At 40.7% G+C, this 8,086-nt stretch overlaps 1 long non-coding RNA gene across 1 annotated transcript in view; it reads left to right on the forward strand.

The window, feature by feature from the left end:
- LOC119908379 overlaps positions 1–7,223 on the forward strand; it is an 11,007-nt gene extending 3,784 nt beyond the window's left edge. The window contains exons 2-3 of the long non-coding RNA XR_005445260.1: positions 2,269–2,483; positions 7,207–7,223. This is a non-coding gene — a long non-coding RNA (uncharacterized LOC119908379). The remainder of the gene's footprint in view (positions 1–2,268; positions 2,484–7,206) is intronic.
- Positions 7,224–8,086: the final 863 nt, after the last annotated feature.

The raw sequence follows: 8,086 nt of genomic DNA on the forward strand, positions 1-8,086 counted from the left end.
ACATAATATATACAGTATAGCATTTTATACATATGCTCCACCTATCAAGGACAGTCAGATAAGAAAACTCTTTAAGGAGCATCTTTCCCATGGGAACCTTCACCTCACTGCAACATAATAAAATAACATTGGTCTATTCTGATGAAGCATGCAGGGTGAAACAGTAAAATATCACATTTCCATCACAATACTTTACTTAAGTATTGCTAGTTGTTGATACTTTTCCTTTCACTGGTGAGGTTAAACAGCTGAGTTTCCCTGCCAGTCAGTCCGTCGGATGAGGGACGAAACATCTTCTAGTATCTTCAACCAAGTCCAGTTACCCTTGACTTTAACCTTCCCTACACCACACTAGGCAAAGTTTATTTGTACAGCTACACGAGGATTTAAAGTTCTTTCCATAAAACTTATAGCAACACAGGGAAATATAAAAAAGACATAATACAATTTAAAAAAAGAGCCAATTAGAAAACAGGTTAATTTACTTGATAGTTTACATTTGTGTTTCCTGTCAGACTTTGTGTGAGTGAAATACAACGTGCACAATGCACGTGCATTTAAGCAAGAATCTTTAGAAAGAAGAAAATTAACATCATGCTGGAGGACTTGAAACTGATCACTGAGATCAAAAACTCATCAGGAAAGTGTTTACCAGGGGCGTTGCTAGACATCAAGCTCTACTGGGGCGCAGTCCCCCCCCCATCCCCCATGTACATCTTTAATTTAGAATTTCTTTTTGATTGAAGTGTATGAAATGTGTCAGTGTGCGCCTCACCAGCTTCCCTTGCTTAGCCCATTATTATTGGCTGTGTCATGTCAGAAAGGGCTTCGACTGGAGCATAAGCACACACACCTACGGTACCGCCTAAGAAACATTTTGCTACGGGGCCCTCCAACCTGACTTGTGAGCCACTGCTGCACAGTCACACATGACACTGCAGCACTCTCACTACAATCCTCCTCCTTTAGAACAGTCTGTCTCTGGAATAAGCCTGAATAGAAACCTCTTGTAGAAACATCCAGTGCTGGTTTGATTGGACCTCTGCGCACTAACTCAGACCTCATGAAGTCTGATAAGACTGGGGGCCGATCTGCTGCTCATGTGGTGGAGCAGCAACTGTTCCATCAGGGTCTGAGCTGCTTGTATCCGATGCTGGCTGTACATCTCTGGCTGTGCTCGTACTGGCTGATGATCCAACATTTCCTCTACTGACATATTTAGACAGAGCCCCTTTAAATGATATTATGGGACTGTTGCACCGCTCAGCAGGACCCTTCTCCTGGAATGCGTGAGTTTCATTTCGTGCACGCAAGTATGAACGCATGTTCATTACATTGTGATTTAGTTGAAACTAAATCAAACTGTTTGATACATACACCAAATACAGAATACCGAAAATACAATGCAATCATTAATGGTGACACTCCCATGCTGATTTTAGCCAAGGTTTGAGGCTGGCCTTAAACACTGCAAAACCTGAGTTTCTAATGTTTGTGGGAATGGAATTCCACTTCCCCACTACTTTAGCCAAGAAGGCAGATTGACCAAAGGTTGTCTTTCTAAATCACCCCTTGTAGATGCTCTGGTTCTGCTGGCACTGCCAGAAAATGCTCTGCATCCTCTAAGAGGAGGGGGTGCGAGATAATGAATAACTTTAAACATGAGACATGCATCTGAATAAAGTAAGAAATTATCAAAATTCAGAAAATTGTATTTTTTCAAGATGGTACAATGATGATAATCCTCAGGCTTTTCATCCAGTACTTTTAAAATTTGTTTGTGGAGCGAATACATAGGCTTGAGCATAGTCACACCTGCCTGTGACCAGGTGCTTCTACAGTCAGACAGATGGGGGAAAATCTTGGTGCAGCAGACAGTGACAAATGGTGTCTAAACAGCCTTGATGACCCTACAGAAAGGCAGAATTGTGTCAATTATAATGCCTAAATATTTAACATGTGTCACAGATGTAATGACTTCACCGTTAATTAAAATATCAGCATTAATTGAATTATTAATCCTCGCTGTAAAATACATGCAAACTGTTTTACTTAAATTAAGGTCAAACATGAATGGAGGAGAAACATTTTGCGCTCCAAGAGATTCTATAATGATATAAAGTGAAAGACAGCAGTTTGTGATTTGATATGACTGTGGGGTTATGATGGGTAAACTGTATTGTGTGAAGCTTTAGTGATGTCACTGAACAATATTAGGTAGATATGAAAAAACCTGCTCCTTTAATAACCTGATCTCTCAAACAACAGGTTTCACTCACAGAATGGAAGGTCTCTACATTAACAGCAGCTCACAGGACCAAAGCTACGATTACAGCGACACCACCTCCAACTACCAGGATCACATCACCATCAGCGACTGTGATTTCAGCTACTTTTATATCATCTTTACATTGGTGAATCCCATAGTCATTGTTGTCGGCCTTCCTCTGACCCTGGTGGCCGTCTATGCTCTTTGTTCTATGGTACGTACATTCTGACTGAGAGTTATTTATTTCAATTCAATTCAATTCAATTTTATTTATATAGCGCCAAATCACAACAACAGTTATCTCACAGCGCTTTTCATAACAGAGCAGGTCTAGACCGTACTCTATGATGCTATTTACAGAAACCCAACAGTTCCCCCCAAGAGCAGCACTAGGAGACAGAGGCAAGGAAAAACTTCAACCACAGATCCAGACTCCACAGCTCCAGAGCCAGAAAACCTGCAGGAAGTGATAGGAGGAGAGAGGAGAGGGACGAGAAAGCACAAGACTACCGGAAAGGGGAGAAGTTGTGTTAGTAACATGCAATAATGGGATGAGGTTGCATACAGAGGGAGAGAAAGTAGAGGAGAGAGGAGCTCAGTGCATCATGGGAAATCCCCCGACAGTCTAGGCCTATAGCAGCATAACTAAGGGATGGTTCAGGACTCACCTGAGCCAGCCCTAACTATAAGCTTTATCAAAGAGGAAAGTCTTAAGCCTACTCTTAAATGTGGAGATGGTGTCTGCCTCCTGAACCCAAACTGGAACCTGGTTCCACAGGAGAGGAGCTTGATAGCTGAACGCTCTGGCTCCTAGTCTACTTTTGGAGACTCTAGGAACCACAAGTAACCCTGCATTCTGGGAGCACAGTGCTCTGGTGGGGTAGTAAGGTACTATGAGCTCTTTAAGATAAGATGGTGCCTGACCATTAAGAGCTTTGTAGGTAAGAAGAATGATTTTAAATTCTATTCTGGATTTTACTGGAAGCCAATGCAGAGAAGCTAAGACAGGAGAAATGTGATCTCTTTTCCTGGTTCCTGTCAGAACACGTGCTGCAGCATTCTGGATCAGCTGAAGAGTCTTAATGGACTTTTTAGAGCAGCCTGATAAAAAGGAATTGCAGTAATCCAGCCTAGAAGTAACAAATGCATGGACTAGTTTTTCTGCATCATTTTTAAGAGTATGTTCCTGATTTTCGCAATATTACGTAGGTGAAAAAAGGCGGTCCTTGAAATTTGCTGTCTGTGTCCTGTGTCTGTCCTACAGTCTGTCTGTCTGTAAATGATCTGGATCTGGTTTGGGGGCTAGGTGTCAGGGGGCTGGGACAAAGGCTTGGAATGATCTATAACCTGACAGGAATAATTGACTCCAGAATTCAAATGTCCATGAAGCTGATTGGACCCTAAACACATGCAGTTTCCATGTGTGGCTCCATTCCAGCCTTCTCTTAAACTGTTGAGCTTAATGACTCTATCAAGTTCTTTGCCTCCAGTTCTTATTTGTGCGATCCTCCCTGAAATGCTGATTCAAGGAGGAGAGATTCTCACCTTGCAAACACAAACATGAGCCTCAAACTGCGACTCCGGTCTGGATAAATCCAGCTCATTTTTTTTTATTTATTTAAACCTTTATTTAACCAGGAAAATCCCATTGAGATTACTAATCTCTTTTCAAGGGAGTCCTGGCCAAGACAGCGGCACAGATCACAACAATTCAGTACATTTCAGACAATTTCATAACAATTTCATAAGACTATTTAAAAACATTTACAAACCATAGATTTCATTTCCAAACCTTTGAGCAAGAGTTTAAATTGGCCTATTGAAACCAGTTCCTTTAATTTCCAGAATTTTTACTCTTTGAGTAAACTGTGGTTTACAGAGTCAAAGGCTTTTGACAAATCAATGAAAAGCACTGCACAATGTTGCTTATTGTCAAGAGCTGTTGAGATATCGTTGATCACCTTCAATGTTGCTGTTATGGTACTATGACCTTTCCTAAAGCCTGACTGGAATTTGCATAAAATGTTGTTGGAATACAAAAATTATTTCAACTGTTCATTATTAAAGATTCCAAAATTTTTGATAAGATACAAAGTTTTGAAATTGGCCTGTAGTTATTAACAATTTTTGGATCACCACCTTTGAATAATGGTGTGACAAAAGCTGATTTCCAGATTTTGGGTATTTGCATAGTGGTCAAACTTAAGTTAAAAATATCAGTCAAAGGTTTTGCTATTAAATCAGCTGCAATTTTTAGAAAATACGGATCAATTAAGTCAGGTCCTTGTGGTTTACGTGCATCCAATGATTGTAGTGCTTTGCGGACTTGACACAAAGTAAAAGGCTGGAAACTAAATGTTGATGCATCAGAGGGTTGTTCCGGAACAGTCCCAGTGTTGCTTGAATTTATGGAGGGTGTAGATGAAATAAAATGTTGGTTGAAACAATTTACCATTTCAACTTTATCATAAATATTTGATGAGTTATGGACAATATATTTTGGCAAGACCTGTGAGTTATTTTCTGCAGAGAGAGATTTTATTGTTTTCCAAAATCTTTTTGGGTCATTTAGACTATCAGTTGTAGTTGACAAGTAGAATTTAGACTTGGCATTTTTAATTTGGGAGGAACTTTTATTTCTTAATTTTCTGAAATTATCCCAATCGCATTTTAAACCAGTTATTCTTGCTTTCGTCCACGCTAAGTTCCTCTCATGTAAAGCATTCGCCAAATCTGGTGTAAACCAAGGATTATCTCTACCTTTAATTCTAAATTTCTTAAAAGGAGCGTGCTTATTAACAATAGCCATGAAACACTCATAGAAAAATGACCAGGCTGTTTCTACATCTGGAATAAGGTCAATTCTGTTCCATTGGCACTTAGAAAGGTCATGGTAAAATGCCTGTTCATTGGAAAGGTTTAAATCTCTTTTTATAATGACTCATGGTTTCTTTTATCCATTTTGGTATTTCTAACAGTGGCCACGATACAGTGGTCACTGAGATCATTACAAAACACCAATACAGAACAGTATTTATGTGGGGCATTTGTTAAGATCAGATCAATCAATGTTGACTTTGAAAACACTTATTATATGGACGAGTAGGGATGCAATTAATTGTGTTAGATTTAATTGATCACATACAATTTTGAAATCATCAGAATTTGGGCTAAGCCAGTCCCAGTTTAAATCTCCAATTAGTATAGTTTCATCTGAATCGAGCATAAATAGAAAATCCTTTAGTAATTGGAGTGTGTTAGAGGTGGCTGAAGGAGGCCTATAACATCCCATAACATTACATGTAAACCCTTGGCAATTTCAACCTTTAGCATTAAAAGTTCAAATTGTTTACAGAGAGATTCAGCTTGTAATAAATCTACATGGAGAGATGTGTTTACATAAATGGCAATTCCCCCACCTTTAGCTAGTCTATCAACACGATAGATTTGAAAGCCATCTATGCAAACATCATTGTCAGATATAGATTTGTTTAGCCATGTTTCAGAAAAAAAACTATATCTGCTCCTGTTGACCTTACCCAGATTCGAACTTGGTCAATTTTAGGTAGAAGAATGCAAACATTAAGATGAATTATTTTAAGGCCAGGTAAGAACTTAAAGTCAGATGGGGTTTGAACCTCTGGGCCAGGGTTTGGTTGTATATTTCCAGATAGTAAGAGTAACAGAATAATTAGTCGTCTTTGGTATCCAGAACGTTTGGGAATTGGTTTTTAGACACAATCTCAATTGAAAGTAACATAATAGAGGTTCATTAAGTGAAAAATAATCATACAAAATTAGGAAACTAAGGAGTTGTTTTATGACCCAAGGTTGTAGGACACACGAAATTTTTTAGTTTTGATATTGGCATTTTATACGTAGAAGCAGTTGATTTGTTATGATCGTAGTTCACATTAACTCGGATATGTTCATAAGTATGGGCACCCAGAGTCTTTCCAAAATTACATGCAGACAATTTATCATGACTTTTGTAAGAATTGTGACAAATGAGCAGAAGGCACAGCAATACACTTGGATATTTAAATTGGATATGCATATTTAAATTGAAAGTCATAGCAGGTAGGATCAGCAATTTTGGTATTGGAATTGCAGTCAAGAGCCAGCAGCCAGGCAGTGCAGGCCCAAGGTGGAAAAACAGCTAAAAGCCAGGCAGAGCAGGCCCAGGGTGGATAAACAGCTAGCAGCCAGGCAGTGCAGGCCCAGGGTGGAAAAACAGCTAAAAGCCAGGCAGAGCAGGCCCAGGGTGGATAAACAGCTAGCAGCCAGGCAGTGCAGGCCCAGGGTGGATAAACAGCTAGCAGCCAGGCAGTGCAGGCCCAGGGTGGATAAACAGCTAGCAGCCAGGGTAGAAAAGCAGCTGTGGTGCAGGCCCAGGGTGGATAAACAACTAGCAGCCCGGCAGTGCAGGCCCAGGGTGTGGAATCTGCTAGCAGCCAGGTGGTGCAGGCCAAGGTGAGGAAACAGCCTGCAGGCAAGTCGCACATGTGCAGAGTCTAATTTAGAGTCCAAAATGTAATATAAACTGTAATATAAAAAGCTCAAGAAAGGCTTGACTTTAAAGCTAAAAGTGACTTTATTTCAGACTAAAATTTCACATTACAACACATTAAAAAGCAAGACATGCTTCTCAGAGCAACACAGCACTCTGTTGATCTGCCGCCATCTTGGATGGGGTTTGAGCCAGAACGCTTCATATCTGTGGCTGAAAAACTGCTGCAGAAGCTGCAGGAAATCTGGCCCTTAGTTTGTCCTGCACTGATTGGCCAGTGGGTCATATCTGAGATTTCTGTTGGATGAAAAAAGTCAGAAATGGCTCTGACAGCAGCTGGGCAGAGCAAGATGACAGATTTGGGAGGAGGTGGACTTCACAACATGTTTCCAACTGCTTGTTGACTTTTACCAATGTTTTCCTGCAGGTGAGAAGTGATCATGTGCTCCATACTCATCAACCTCCTCATTAGTGACCTGATTCAGTTCTGCAGCATGATTGTTGATGTGGCGCCAAATGTGGATGGAGGATACGTTACATCTTCTTTTATATTACCACTTCTTCTGATGCCAGTGTTTACTTCATGGTCTGCATCCCTGGAAAGGTATATTGTCTATCCAGTATGTGTGGAGCTCCTTCTGTGTCTGAACATTATATAGTTTATAACTCTGAAGCTCTCAAAGACTTTGTGTCCATCTTGTATTACAGGTATTTGGTCATCGCCCACCCACTGTGGTACCGCTTCAGACGAACCATCAGACCTCTGTGGTGCTCTGTGTCCTGGTCTGGGTCCTTACTGTTGTTTGTTCCATCCTTAACTATGTCTCTTATTATTATTCCGGTCTCAGGAGACATTTCTAATCGTTGCCGCCCTCTCCTCCTTCCCTTCCCACTGTTAATATTCTTTGGTTGGGACCCTCAAAGCCCTGTCTGCTTCCATCTCGGTCCCCTCTGATGAAAAACGACGAATTGTGAGAATTGTAGTTCTGGTGCTGCTTATTTACACTCTGCTGTTCCTGCCCAGAATCATTTGGTTCCTGGAAGTAAACTATGACCTGACCTCAACCTGTCTACCATCTTCATTAGGTTGAGTCCTCTTGCAGACTTTTTGTAGTCTCATGAGGAAAGGGACCAAAGAGAAGCTTTTGGCCTCTGTGTGTTGCTGCAGAATGGACAGCAATGATATCAGCAGTCCATCAGTATGAATGATGACAACATTTCCACAGTCAGCTTCATGTAGGCAGAGAAAGAGGGAGAGAGAGAAAGGGGAGGAAACAGGAGGAGAAATGGAGGCCAATAGAAAGGAT

The sequence above is a fragment of the Micropterus salmoides genome, unplaced genomic scaffold (assembly GCF_014851395.1).
Source record: "Micropterus salmoides isolate LMB-PRFRI ecotype aquatic unplaced genomic scaffold, ASM1485139v1 Ms_hic_scaffold_1763, whole genome shotgun sequence".
Taxonomy (NCBI): domain Eukaryota; kingdom Metazoa; phylum Chordata; class Actinopteri; order Centrarchiformes; family Centrarchidae; genus Micropterus; species Micropterus salmoides.